The 15,313-nt window shown below is 41.0% G+C and overlaps 1 long non-coding RNA gene across 1 annotated transcript in view; it reads left to right on the top strand.

Annotated features, from left to right (window-relative positions):
- Positions 1-2,996, top strand: part of LOC109228978 — a 14,642-nt gene extending 11,646 nt beyond the window's left edge. Inside the window, exons 2-3 of the long non-coding RNA XR_002068486.1 lie at positions 1,210-1,463; positions 2,736-2,996. This is a non-coding gene — a long non-coding RNA (uncharacterized LOC109228978). The remainder of the gene's footprint in view (positions 1-1,209; positions 1,464-2,735) is intronic.

Raw genomic sequence — 15,313 nt, 5'->3', positions numbered from 1 at the left:
CACAACTTCGACCAAAACTTTCTTATATATTTAATAAAGCGTGATTAATTGTTAAAATAAAAGCGCAACTCCCTTTTGTTAAAATAAGTGAGGTGTGCCATGTCAAACAAAATTTATAATTCATGGCCCTATTAAGATTAGATTAAGAACTAACACTTATAGAAAAGGTTTGAGGTGTGCCATAAATAAATTAAATCATCCATGGCCCTCACAAATGTTGCTTTTAAAAATTGAATAATCATAGTTTGCTTTATGCTCGATTTAGACTAGTATTGTGATTATGTATACGTTCGCGTAACATAATTCAAATTTAATTCTAAAAAATAATTCGAGGATGCGTTCGCGCAACTTCAACCAAATTTTTCTTAATAAAATAAACAAAGCATTATTAATTATGGACACGTTCGCGTGACATGATTTTTTCCGCGCCAAAGGAAATGAGTATACGTACGCGTAACTCGATTCTTTAATTAAGAATAATTCAAGTGATTTAAAAGCGGTAAAAATATAAATGCACATAGGTCCTAAAAATGAGTAGTTAAACAATTTAAGCCATGTATAAATCGCTAAGCGACCGTGCTAGAACCACGGAACCCGGGAATGCCTAGCACCTTCTCCCGGGTTAACAGAATTCCTTATCTAGAATTTCTGGTTTGCAGATTTTTTTTTAAAATATAAACTTCCTCGATTTGGGATTTAAAATAAACCGGTGACTTGGGACACCAATTAAATTATTCCAAGTGGCGACTCTGATTAATTAAATAATCTCATTTCGAATAATGTCACTTTAATTGGAAAAACTCCCATATCACCCTTTCAGGGTGGAAAAAAGGAGGTGTGACACCCATAATCCAACACTTTGAGCAATGGAGTTTGCTGCTTTGACATTGAATTTGGCCATAGTCTAAAGCTTCATTCCGTTGGCATCGTTACCTGTCACGCCGATGTGAACTTCGAGTCACATGTACATTTATCTATCATGACGAGTTAAAGCCTCGTGTCATTGACACTGGTACTTGCTGCTAAATCACAACTTTGTGTCATTGGCACCAATCAATCATGTGGGATCAACTGCTTCGTATCACTGGCATCGTATCTATCAGTCAAACTGAAGCGTCATGCTATTGAAACATCGTGCTACTGGTACCATATTCACAGAAACTTCGTGTTGTTGGCATCGAGGATTTTCACAATAGTTTTCTTTTGCAGGCTTTTGCGAGAGTACGGCGGTCTTTGATATCCCTAAGGAGATGCAATATCGCTAGCGAACAACTCGTCTATCTGTGGCGAGAGAGACAAATGAAGTGTCCTTTCACCCTCGGCAATAAAATCCCTGCTCTTGGAGGCTTGGAGAGACCATATTTCACCAGTGGCGAGTGTGACATGTACCACATTGCATCGTTGCAGGCCGGCGAGGAAGACAACTGGAGTAGGCCTTTCCAACTTCGGCGAGCAAGCACTTGGTGTGTTTCTGCTACTTTGACTTCATAGCATTTCATGCTTGCATTGAAAAAAATCGTATCTCGACCTAGGAGTGTCCAAACTGCAATCCGCTTGGTTCTGCAGAATCAAAACTTGCACCACAGTGACATATCCAAAATTTAGGGCCAAATTCCCTTAGGACAAGTCGGAATGAACTTTTGAAGGCGATGCACAAGTCTGTCATTTCGGCTTCACAGCACTGCATGCTGTCATTGGAACGCACATATCTCAAGCTAGGAACGTCCAAATTGCTAGCCGTCTGAGCCACTGGAAAAAAGACTCAGAGATAAGGAAATCCCCAAAACATCATGGAAGGATTCCTAGCAGATTAGCCGAAGTAATATTTTGAAATTCACCCATCTGTCTGCCGAACTCGCTATTCAGCTTTGTGTGCACTCGTGGAAAAATTCATATCTCGATCTACAAGTGTCGGAATCGCAAGCCATCTGTGCCATTGGAGAGAACACCACAATTTCTGCAACACTTGAAGATATCATGGACGAACTCCTTTCGGATTGCCCGCAACAGTAGTTTGAAAATGCTCCTAACGTCTGCTGCACTTGCGATCCAGCTTTGCGCACTTTTGTAGAAAACTTCATATCTCAAGATATGGGTGTCGGAATCCCAAGACGTCTGCAACCTTGGAAAGATAAGTTCGAGACGTACAACACTTGAAAATATCGCGGCAGAAATCCTTTTAGATTGGTCGCGACATTACTTTGAAGTCGCTCCTGATGTCTGCCTTGCGTTTGTTTCGGCTTTGCGCACTCCTGTTGAAAAATTCATATCTCGAGCTAGGAGACTCCAAATTGCTATCCGTTTGCGCCGTCAGGAAGTACACTCATAGAGCTACAATAAATATGAGTTTCATGGCAGAACTCCTTCCGAGCTAGAAATAGAAAATTCTCAAAGTCCACCTAGCTGCAGTAACTTTCAGATTCGTGTAGTTCCGGCGAAAAAATTCATATCTTGAGCTAGGGGCCTCCAAATTGCAAACGGTTTGTGTTATTACAAACTAGACATCAAAATCTACAATATATTAAATGTTAGGAGCAGAGCATCTTCAAGATGAACTGCAGTAGTTTTCCAAAGTTGATCCTGTCGTCTGTCGAGCTTGCTTTCCAGCTCTATGCTCTATGAGTTATCCTACAAATGTTTTTTTTTTCTTCTTGAAATTGACTCTACAGTCTTGCATGTAGTAGCTTTGTCTATATGCGTCATAAATCTTATCTCTTCATTTATTTCTTTTGCAGACTCGAAAAGAAGCTCAAAGAGTCTGGATAACAGACCGAGGTGTCATACAAGATGCGGAGCCACTCCTTCACCAACTATTGCACTTGATTTCTTGATAGTCTTGAAGTTCATCAATGGCGGCTCCCATGGTGATTAGGACCTTCAACCAACAATTGAGGATGGCATCAAATGTGGAGACGTCATATAGACTTGGAAAAGTATTTAGACGCGTCAGCAACAAAGCCTAGTTTACGATCATCTTCATGATTTAGGCTTTTGTATAGAAAAATATCTAGTTCCTGTAGTCTCTACATTTTTGGATGTATCAACTTTTGTACTATTGAAGCAATAAAACATCTTTTATACTTCAACACAAATCGTCTCCTTTTCCTCATAGATATGTGCCTTTACACTTGGAAGAATTAATGTAATGATCCGATGATGCCAAACTTTTTATTTTTTTAAAACTCATCCGACTGAACTTAGAATGAAACTCTAAGCTGCCTACGTACCTTGGTGAAGAGGATCAAGTCATAACGTAGTTCATAGGGATGAGGTCTTTTTTTTTTAATTTTTTTTTTTGGTCTTGACTTTTGCCTAGGTCGCGTCTTTCGAGGTTTTCAACCTAGCAGACTCTTTTTTTTTGGCCGTACACAGTTTAGACTCATGCGGGCCAGGAGTGTAGCAACGTGAAGTTTAAGCTCATGCATCAAGGAGCGTCATGACTTGCGGTTTAGGCTCGTACATCGAGGAGCGTAGGTGACTTTCATGGGAAGTACTGCTTCAGAAATTTTCCGTTAATCGGACCAACTCTGAGACCATCCTGATCGATAATTTTGTATGCGCCACTTGAATAGGTTTCTTTCACAATATATGGCCCATCCTATTTTGAGGTAAACTTGTTGCCTATGCGTTTGTTGAGGATTATGGGTCGTCGAACAGCTAGGACTAAGTCTCCCACTTGGAATGATCGTGGACGCACTTTCTTGTTGAAGGCTCTAGCTAGTCGAGCTTGATAGCATTCCAATTTTTGTTGCGCTTCCAACCTTTTCTCATCCAGTGCCTCTAACTCTGCTAGGCGAAGTTGAGCATTCCCTTCGGACGTGAGTCCTTCTTGGATTGCTATCCGCAATGATGGAATTTGTTGCTCCAACGGCATGACTGCTTCTACGCCATATACCAAAGAGTAAGGAGTTGCTTGTGTAGCAGTTCTGAAGGTTGTCCGGTATGCCCACAAAGCTTCACCAATTCTCTCATGCCAGTCTCTCTTGTTCTTTTCAACAACTATCTTCAAAAGGTTACCAAGCGTCTTGTTAAAAGCTTCAGCAAGACCATTGGCGGGTGCATTATACATTGAAGACTTATGTTGCTTGAAGCCGAACTTCTCGCACAGACTCTTCATGAGCTTGTTGTCAAATGGCGTTCCATTATCGGTGATTATATATCTTGGTATGCCGTACCTAAAAATTATATATGACTTGATAAAATCGACAACAGTCTCCTTTTTCACCTCCTTGAGTGGAGCAGCTTCTACCCATCTAGAGAAGTAGTCTGTAGCGGCCAATATGTAAATATGTCCCTTTGATGACTTTGGAAGCGGTTCGACAACGTCAAGTCCCCATGCATCAAAAGGCCATGAAGCTATAGTTGGATGAAGAGGCTCTGGAGGTTGGTGGGTGTAGTTAGCATGAAATTGAAACGCTTGGAATCTTTTGGCATGATCCATGCAATTCTTCACCATTGTCGTCCAGTAGTAGCCCATACTCTTGATGCGGAAATGGAGCTTTGGACCCGATTGGTGTGCTCCACTCGAGCCAGAATGTGCTTCCTCCATCGCTTGGCGGGCTTATTCTTTGTCAAGACATCGCAAGAATAGTCCTTCAAAGGAGCGGCGAAATAATGTCCCCTTGTAGAAGATGAATCATGGTGCCCTTCGCTTGATGTTTGTTCTTTGTCACGGATCTTCGGGTAACTTTCCATGTTCAAGGTGTTCTATCAATGGTTTTCTCCAATATTCTTCTTCAATCACTCGAACAGACGTATGATGGCTTTCGTTGATTTGAAGATCCAGAAGTTTAGGAATAACCCATCGATGACACATATATACCTTTGTTGACTCATTCTCTCCAAGTGCCATCGTCGTGGCCAAGTTAGCCAAAGCATCAGCCTTGCGATTTTCTTCTCTTGGGACGTGGTTTAAGAACACTTTATCAAATTTTCCAAGTAAACCAGAAGCGTATTGATGGTATGGCAATAGATCTTCCTTCTTTACCTCGTAACTCCCCAAAAGTTGGTTGTTGATTAGCTTAGAGTCGCCGTAGATCTCCAACTGTAGAATCTTCATTTCTAATGTCATTTCGAGACCGACGATCAAATCTTAGTACTCTGCGGCATTGTTAGAGCATGTTTCACCTAAAACAAACGAGACTGGCAAGACTTGTCTTTTTGGAGAGATCAACAGAACACCTGCCCCCGCACCGTTACGACGTGCAGATCCATCGAAGGACATTGTCCATAGTGGAAACTCTTCGATGAACAAAACGTCTTCATCTGGAAACTCATCACAAAGCTTCCATTCCGCCGGAAGAGGGTGATCAGCCAGAAAATTGGCTAGTGCTTGTCCTTTCACAGCTTTTTGAGGTGTGTATGTGACCTCATATTGGTTAAACAATATGGACCATTTTGCTAGGCGTCCAGAAAGAACAGGTCGAGTCATCACGAACTTCACCGGATCTGCTCGAGAGATGAGTTTGATGGTGTATGCTTCAAAATAATGCCTTAGATTCTTTATCGCATAAAGTAACGCTAAGCATATTTTCTCAACAGGCGTATAGTTCATCTCAGCTCCTATCAGAGTTCGGCTAAGGTAGTACAAGGCTTGTTCCTTTCCTTCCTCATTCTTTTGAGCAAGCAGTGCTCCAAGTGAACGTTCCTGTGCCGCGATGTAGAGTATCAATGGGTTCCCAAGCATTGGCGCCCCTAACACAGGTGGATTCAGCAAGAATTTTTTGATGCTTTCAAAAGCATTTTGACATGACTGATCCCAATGAAAAAGGATATCCTTCCTCAATAGATGATTGAAGGGTTGACACCGTCCGGCTAGATTAGAGATGAACCTCCGGATGAATTCTAAGTTTCCTTGGAGACTTCAAAGCTCTCTCAAGTTCTTTGGCTTGGGCATCAATCTTTGCAGGATCAACTTCAATTCCACGATGACGCACAATTAAGCCAAGAAATTTTCCTGAGGTAACTCCAAATGCACACTTGAGTGGATTCATCTTCAGGTCAAATTTTCTTAACCTTTCAAAAACAATTCGAAGGTCTTCAAGGTGATAACGCCTATTCTTCGTCTTTACCACCAAGTCATCGATGTAGCATTCAACCCTCTTATGAAGCATGTCATCAAAGATGTTTTGCATCGCGCATTGGTAGGTGGCACCGGCATTCTTCAGACCGAAGGGCATCACTTTGTAGCAATATATCCCTTTTGGAGTTCGGAAAGCAGTACACTCTTCATCCTTTGGAAACATTCTGATTTGATTGTATCCGGAGGACCCATCCATGAATGACATAGCTTCATGCCCTGTTGTAGCATCAACCATGAGTTCAATAATTGGCAGCGGAAAGTCATCTTTCGGACATGCCTTGTTTAGGCCTCGAAAGTCAACACAAACACGTATTTGACCATTCTTCTTCTTGACAGGTACAATATTCGATATCCATGATGGGTACTTCACCTCTCGAATAAATCCCGCCTCGATAAGCTTGTTGACTTCGACTTCAATTTGTGGTACTAGCTCAGGTCGGAACATGCGTTGTGACTGCTTCACAGGGCGTGTTCCACTTTTGATCCCCAAATGATGAACGGCTACCTTAGGACTAAGACCATGCATTTCTTTATACGACCAAGCGAAGACATCTTTGTACTCAGTCAAGAACTTGGAGTATTCCTCCTCCTCCTGAGGCGTAAGAAGTGCACTAATGAAGGTGGGGCGTGGATCTTCCGAGTGCCTAAATTGAGTTCCTTGAGCTCATCCACAGTCGATTGTCCGCCATCTTCTAGTTGAGGGGGAGCCTCGTGTACTTCATCATCAACGTCAAGACATGGGCTATCTTCCACAGTTATGTGATAGGATGTTTCCATAAAGTCTGACTTTTCTGTTTGACTTCCTTGGATAGTCTACACGGCTTCTTTCTCTTTCTCTGCTTCTTTACGAGGCTGGCGAGTGTAAACAATGGTTCTCCATTGCACCTTCAGCGGACCATCTGTGGATATTGACAAAATAGACTTCCTCTTCATACGTGATGGGAAAGCACTATAGATTTCTTTGTCACCAACAACTTCAAAATGATCCCGCTCCTCATGGACTTGCTCCTTATGTTTTGACAGTATCTTTCTACATAGCGACTTCCTTGTGGTCCCTAGGCGACAAAAGATAGAGGTCTTTGAGGTAGTGGAAACTTCTTTTAGATGTTTGGAAGATACACGTTCACCTTTGTGACTTAGCCTTTCAAACACCGAGACCGAAGGGGTTGAGCCTCCAATGCGATCAAATACTAAAGCCCGTTGTTTTATTTTCTTGCCCTTAACTTCCTTCATCTCCTCCACCGAGGTGTATTGTGATGAAGTTATCTCTTTGCTTCTCTTTGATGAAATTCGAAGAGGCTCTGCCAAACTGAACCCCAACCCACACTTTGGAGTGGCGACGTAGTGCCCTTGTTTTCTCAACTTCATTTGGAACTCATTGAGCCCATGTATCTTTTCACTAGTGACTTCGTCTTTGAGATCTCCTAGTTGTGATGGATTGGAGAAGTCATAACCAGACTTTTCAAGCAGTATGAAGGCCTTAGGATCATAGTGCCCTTTTATTTTATCAGCTTGGAGATTGCCTTTAGCAGACTCACAAGTCACGGATGGTGATAACAACACGATAGGGGATTCAAGAATTACTAAAGAAAATCAAGAAACGTGCGAAAGCTAAAGAAAATAAAGAAACAAAAAAAACGACGGAAAATTAAAGATAGATTGAATTCAAGAAAGAGTTTCTTGAATTCAAGAAGTCTATTCTTGAAGTTGAATCCTAACAACAACAATTAGCTAACAAAGAACTAATCGCCTTTGGTAGAGAATTAAAAACAAGAGATAGATTGTGAAACCCGACCCTTTAGAATAACAAGAACAACAATGAGCCTAAACTTATCACCTTTCTTGAATACCTAGAAGTGATCTAAGATTTCGAAAGAGTTTAATCTTACCACCTTAAGTTGAGTCTTGAAGGTTGAAGAATAAATCCAAGAGTAGCCACACACAAGAGTGCAAGAAAAATCTCACAATTTTTATTGATAATAGTCTAAGTCTAAAAGCAATGAAGATACCCCTTTATATAGGGAAGGGGTCGCGAAATTCTACCTAAAAAAACTAGAAAATAAAGTCCTAAACTACTTTGGACAACAAGTCCAACTACCATAGGAAAAGGTAAAACTCTAGGAAACAAAAACCAAGTCAATCTCGGAAAGTAATTCCAATAATCTTAGAAAAAGAAAAACAAAACCTTAACTACCTAGGAAAGCATCAAATATGTCCTAACAAACTAGGAAACAAAATAAGGAAACTTGGGCACCAAGTTGGCTCATTTGTGAGTTGATTTAGGCGCCTAATTTAGGCCCTCCTTTGGCTGGTGCTTGGACCCCAATCAACCTCCTCTTGGACTTGGACTTGAACCATGAAATGAGTGTAGCACTTAGCTAAATCCTCTCCATAATTTTTGAGCTCTTCTTCCACCATCAGCGCCTTCTTGATCTCCCATTGAAGCCCAACAACCTTGTCTTGCTTCTCCTTAGCTTGAGACCTTGTGAAAGGCTTTCTTGGTGCTTCTACAACTTTATCCTTGTCCATGAAGCTATCAAAAAGTACTGAATTTAGTTAAATCTGATAACACAACGTTGTATCTGCTCCTTGGTAAGGTATTCAACGTTTATGTTAAACGCTGCATCACGGAGACCGATATGTGTGTACACTATAACGACCCGACCGGTCGTTTTACTTTTTAAAAACCCGTTCCCCCAAATAAAACTCTCCATGCTTGCTTTAACTAATTTACGACCTGCGGGGATGGTTGGTTCGGGATATGGAAGAGTTTGGGTTGAAATATGCTCATTTGACTCCTTAGGATTTTCTTAAAAAGCTAAGTTTGACTTTGGTCAATATTTTGAGCAAACGGACCCGGATTCGTGTCTTGACGATTCTGGAGGGTCCGCAAAAAAATATGGGACCAGGGCGTATTCCCAAATCGAAGTCCGAGGTCCCTAGCCCGAGTAATGAATTTTTATTAGAAATTACTAAACTAAAATTCTAAGGATTTAAAGAAACCAATTAATGATTGATCACGTTGGTATAGGGATCGTATGTTGGTTCCGAAGCCCAGTACAGGTCCAATATAACATTTAAGACTCGCCCGCAAAATTTGGTGTCAGTCCGAGTAGTTTAGGGTGTTTCGGCCCGTCAGAGGTAAATTAAGAGCTTGAAGTTCATAAGTTTGATTCAATTGGTTTTAGGGGGTGATTCTTAGATTTAGCGTTGTTTCGGGCGTTCCGAAAGTTCGAGTAGGTCCGTTTCATGATTTCAGACTTGTCGGTATGTTCGGGCAGGGCCCGGGAGACCCGAGCGTCAATCGGACGAGGCTCGAGTGAAGTTGGAATATTTTAGAAGTGCTGAAGCATCTGCTTCTGTCATAACTGCACCTGCGGTTGGTGGACCGCAGGTGCGAGACCGCAGATGCGGTCCACCTATCGAAGATGCGGACCAGGGTAGGCCAGGCCAAAACCGCAGAAGCGGCTCCCAAACTGCAGAAACGGCTCCGCAGAAGCGGCTTCGAGACCGCAGAAGCGGTCGCAGCCCGCTTGGCCGGTTCCGCAGGTGCGAACGATTTCTCGCAGAAGCGAGACCGCAGATTCGAAAATCGCTGAAGCAGTGAGCCTCATTTAATACGGGTTCCAAGCCATTTTTGCCACTTTTCACTCTTCCATTGGCGATTTTGGGAGCTTTTGAGAGAAGACTTCCACCTAGAATCTTGAGGTAAGTTTATCCCACCTATTCTTAGCTTAATACTTGTGTCTTAGGTAGATTAAACACTAGAATTTAGGTAAAATCAAGGGGTTAGAGCAACACCTAGGGTTTTAACAAAAAGTTAGATTTAACTACGAAATTTATTATGAAATGGATTAGAAATCGTATATTATTGATCCTTAGGTTATAGAGAACAACTTCCTTCGAAAAATTTCGGAATCCGGGCACATGGGCCCGGGGTCGGATTTTAGGAAACTTGTGTTAATGATTGGGAAATTGCTTAAATAGTTAGAATTCGATTTTGTGAGCTTATATTGACTAGTTCCTGCCTCATTTAACTAGTTTGGGATCGTTCGGCTCCGAATTGAGGGTTTGGGCTCGTTCTTGGTACTGGAAGTGCACTTGGAGCAAGGTGAGTCTCCTTTCTAACCTTGTAAGAGGGAATTGTCCCCATAGGTGTAATAATTGAGTAATTTGCTACTAAATGTGGGGGCTACATACCCACCAGGTGACGAGAGTCCGTGCATAGCTACGATTATGTTAATTGTCCGGGTAGTATAGGACTCGTATCATAGCTTTATTGGTGAATGTCTCTATATTTTCTTGCTAATGTATCACTTAGGATATGCTAGAGACTTGGAAAGGAAAATAAGCGAATGTATACACTTGTTGGACACTTGTATGAATTTACTTGGAAATAAATGCGCATTCATGTGTTTTCTTGATATTAGTTGATATTTGTGGATCGGGCCGATCGCCTCGGTAGAAATAGATGCATCTATGGTTCGCACCATTCAACCCTCTGGCAGTGCACAGTTTATTTTCTGTTGGATCGGGCAGTCGACCTCGGCATAATGCGCGCATGATATCTATGTGAAGCCTTATCTATGATTTCTCCTGCTAAATATTTGAAATGTTATTTGTTGACTGCAAAATTGTTCAGAACATGACTTATTATCCCTTGCTACAAACTGTTGATTATCTGTGACTCCCATGCTTTGCATAAAACCTTATTATATTATTTGATCCTAGTGGTATCAAGTCGACCTCTCGTCTCTACTTCTTCGAGATTAGACGGGATACTTACTGGGTACATGTTGTTTATGTACTCATACTACACTTCTGTACTTAATTGTACAGGATCTGAGGCAGGTACATCTGGCTATCAGTTTGGTGCATTCCCCTGATTCATAGCTTGAGACTTCCACGGTGAGTTGCTCCCTTCCTGTGCGGTTCAGCAGCTTGATGGAGTCTTTCTTTACTTTTGCTGTCTATTCTATCTCGGATAGTAGGATAGTTTATTTCTTTCGTACATTCTACTAGTTGCCCATTACTTGTGATACCAGGTCTTGGCACACACGTCAGTAGACTATTATTTTGGGGTTGTATAACTATTTTGGCACATTATTGTTCATCTCTGATTTGACTTGAACTTTATGAATTGTTGTACTTATTTTGGTAAATGTAAAAATGAGAACTTAATTACGTTTTCCGCGTTGGCTTGCCTTGCAATGGTGTTGGGCGCCATCACGATCTATTTTTAGAAATGGGTCGTGACATGCGATTTATAGTTTTGATGTTGTTTGGTATGATTTGAGGTCTAAAGTAGGTTTGTGTTATGTTATAGGACGAGTTGGTGTGATTGGAAGGGGTCCCGGGTGCCTCGGGTGTGTTTCAGATGGTCTACGACCCATTTCTTCATGTTTTGGATTGTTGATGGCTAGTGTCTCATGTCCTTCTTCGTGATCGCGAAGAGGAAGTTGCGTTCGCGTAATGTATTTTTGTAGCTGGCAGCTTCTCTTCTTTGCATCTGTAGTGCTTACGTCGCGATCGCGGGCCTGTGGAGAGCTGACTCATCGCCTTCGTGTTGGTCGGTCCGATGCGATCGCGTAGTTGTTGGTCATGCTTAAGAGGCCGGGTTTTTTGGTATTCGCATTCACGGAAGGGTCCCGCGTTCACGTAAGCTTGGGTGGCTCGTGCATCACGTTCGCGCACCTATGAACGCGTTCACGCAGAGCTTCTGGAGGCCGCCGTAATTTTGTTCTTCGCAATCACGATGTTGGTCCTACGGTCACGAAGATGACCTCTAAGCAGACTTATATAGTACTCTATCTCGAGGGTTTTGGTTATTTTATCACATTTTGAGTTAGAGAGATCCGATTTAGGCACTTTTGGAGGAAAATTTCATGATTTGGATTGAAGGCTGATTTGAGGTTGGAATTGGATGATATTGGTATAGTTGGATTCATATCGGAATGGGTGTCCGGAATTTATGAGTTTTGTTGGGTTTCGAGGTGCGGGCCCGGATTGACATTTTGAGTTGACTTTTTTATTATAGTTAATGATTGGGACTTTATTATTCGGGATCGTGCCCTATAGCTTTTCTTTATGAAATTATGTTATTTTGACTGGATTCGAGCCGTTTGGAGGTGGATATGCGCAGGAAGGCTTATTAGTGGATTGATTTAGCTTCTTTGATGTAAGTATCTTGCACAACCTTGTGCGGGGGAAATACCCCTTAGGTGCTAGTCCTAATTGTTGATTTCTATTATGTGATAAGTGACGTGTACATAATGTGATGAGCGTGTATACAGGCACTATGTGTGGTTTCGATCTGAATAGACCGTAAGCTATTGATATGCCTTAATTTGTTAAAGTAACTTAAATAAGACATAGTTACACTACTTTGGATTTCCTTAATCATGATCTCAACATTTCATTTAGTCATATTCATGCTTTAATTGTTGAACACCCCTCGGCACATCTATATTATTGACATATCCATGTGCATTTTGTTGATAAGTTGTGAGCTTATATTGTGATCAATCTCTGATACTATTTTCTTATGATATTGCGGCATATGTGGACATGTTGTGGGGATTGATTGTTGTTGTGCAGAGATAAAGGTGGCATTTTATTATGGTTGATTGTGCGGAGCGATACGGTGGCTATTGATATACTGTCTAGGAGGAGTAATATGGGTGGCTATTGTGTTTGTCTGGGCGGAGTGATAGGGGTGACTATTGTGTTATTGTTAGGACAGAGCGATGCGGGTCACTATTGATATATTATCTGGGAAGAGCGATACGGGTGGCTAAGGGTGGCTTTGTGGGGATGATATGTCATGGTCTGGGGGCATGTTGTTGATGAAAAAAGGGTATTCTTGCTTGTGCTCATGATTTCCTTGTGTGTCATGCATTTTACGAGATTGCCGTGTTGTTCCCAATATGCTATCCTGTGTCTCTATTATTACTTGCTGCTTTGGCTGCCAAGATAGATTTACCTACGTGGAGTCACTATCTCATATTCTGTTGAGTTGTTGGTAACATAACAGACTTAAAGAAATTGTTATCATGATTTACTTTATTCAATTCTAGATAATTTCTTCTTGAAAGTTTTATTGGTAAATTGACACGGATACGATATACGTGGTGGCATGAGGTATTGTCTGTACGGTTGTGGCATTTGTTGAGGTAAGAGGTCTTTGTAGTGTGGTTGTGGTATTTTATGAGGCACGAGGTCCTTGCCGTGCGGGTGTGACTTATATTGGGGCATGAGATCTTTGTCGTGCGAGTGTGAGTTATACCATGGCACGAGGTCTTTGTCGTGCGAGTGTGACTTATACTGTGACATGAGGTCTTTACCATATGAAGGTGATTGATAATGTGGGCACGAGGTGCCACGTATATTTAATTCGTGATTCGTGATTTGAGATTTGTGTTTATGAGGTGTGGTACTGATCATGTCCAATTCACACCCAAAAGAATAAACAGTCGTTGCAATTATAAATCCCAACACGAGTCAGAGTCGAATCCACAGGGAATTTAAGTTCGTGCTAAGATAAACGCTTAAGAAAAGTACTTAAACTAACCAAATTTAGCTTTCAAACAAGTGTGGATATTTTTTATCTAAATTAACCTCTAAGAGATTTAACTAACTAGTAAGCAAATAATGACTGAAATATTTTTTTTATTTTTTATCAAATGAGGAAACAGCTAGGGTTGTAACCTTCACCTAGGTGTAAACCTAATGGCTAGAGTAAATCTATGCTTGTTTGGTAAATTGGGGTGTGTTATGACTCTCAAGGCTCAAGTACCCACTCAATATCTATCGGTCAAATAGTGATTATGCCCGAATTGGCTTTGTCGAGACCAAATGGGTAGCAATCTAAACAATTGATATGAGTCCAAGTTGGATTATCCTTATCTCTAGTTCAAATCCTTTAATCAAACTAATCAAAACATCAACTAGTTTAATTTTTTGTTAGCCAAGTTTTCCTAGACTAGGTTCTTGTTTAAGTCAAATGGGCATGAATCAGTGTTTGAAACCATTAGTTCTTGATATAAAGCATAAATATCTAAATAACATACACCCAATCAATAACAAGCACAAGCATCAAATACCCTAAAGTTTTACACACTAGGGTTGGATTACAACCCTAGATAAAATCTAGCTACTCATAGTCATAGAAAATTGAAAAGAAGAAGTAATTAAAGACATAAAACGAAAATTAAATAGTAAATTAATGGGTCTTCTCTAATTGTAGACACAAATTGCTCAAAATAGCTAAGTCTAACCGCTCATAGCTGTTACAGTACTAAATTTTTCCTAAAAAATGTTTCTCATCTATTTATAGTGCTCTAAAATTTGTTGACAAAAGTGCCCTTTGGGAGGTTCTGCGGCCGCACAATTTCATTTGTTGTCTGCGCTTCAGTTTAGCTCTCTTGTAATTGTCAATTGGAGGGATTTTGCGGCGCGCATAAGCTTCTGCTGCCGCAAAATTTGGCTGCGGTACGCGCTTTAAGGAGGCTTCATGCTTGTTCTTTTGCATCTTTTCTGATCTCTCAGTCTTGTCAGTTCGAGATTCAAATGCGACTGCATATTTTAGTGTGGGGACCGCGTTGCTGTTAAAATCCTTTGAAGCTTCAGGGTTTAATCCGCACACACACTTTATTTTCTGCGTACCGCACAACTCCTTGCACTTCTCCTCCTGACTATTTGAGCCGGGTCATCTCCTCTTTAAGTTAGATTTATTCATTGAGTTCACATCCTCCAGCATACCTGCAATTCACACATTTTCATTAGATTCGGAAATAAAAATCACTACTTTTGGACTAAGAACTAAAGCGAGAAGGCACTAATAAAATGGTTAAAATCCTCACTTATCATGTACCTCGGGGCGACTCTTGTTGTAAATTGTGTGCCGGGATGATTTGAAGATTAGAACTGTCACTGTTTTCCCTTAATTGCTTTCACGTGTATTTTATATGTGCTTTTAATTATTTTGATGCCTTATCACATGATTACTCTTTGTTGCTACTTATTTATTTTGCTTTTCGTTATTAGCTTTATGTTGATATTTTGCATATGTTACTTAATTAGTTAGTGTCTTGACTTGAACCTCGTCACTACTCCACCGAAGCTAGTCTTGATACTTGCTGGGTACTAACCGTGGTATACTCATACTACACTTCTACATATTTATGTGCAGATCCAGGTATTGGAGTTAGCAGACCCAGGTAGTGAGAGCTT

Source organism: Nicotiana attenuata, chromosome 7 (genome assembly GCF_001879085.1).
Source record: "Nicotiana attenuata strain UT chromosome 7, NIATTr2, whole genome shotgun sequence".
NCBI lineage: Eukaryota > Viridiplantae > Streptophyta > Magnoliopsida > Solanales > Solanaceae > Nicotiana > Nicotiana attenuata.
Note: the sequence above shows the minus strand (reverse complement) of the source record. Positions and strands in the feature narration are given on the sequence as shown.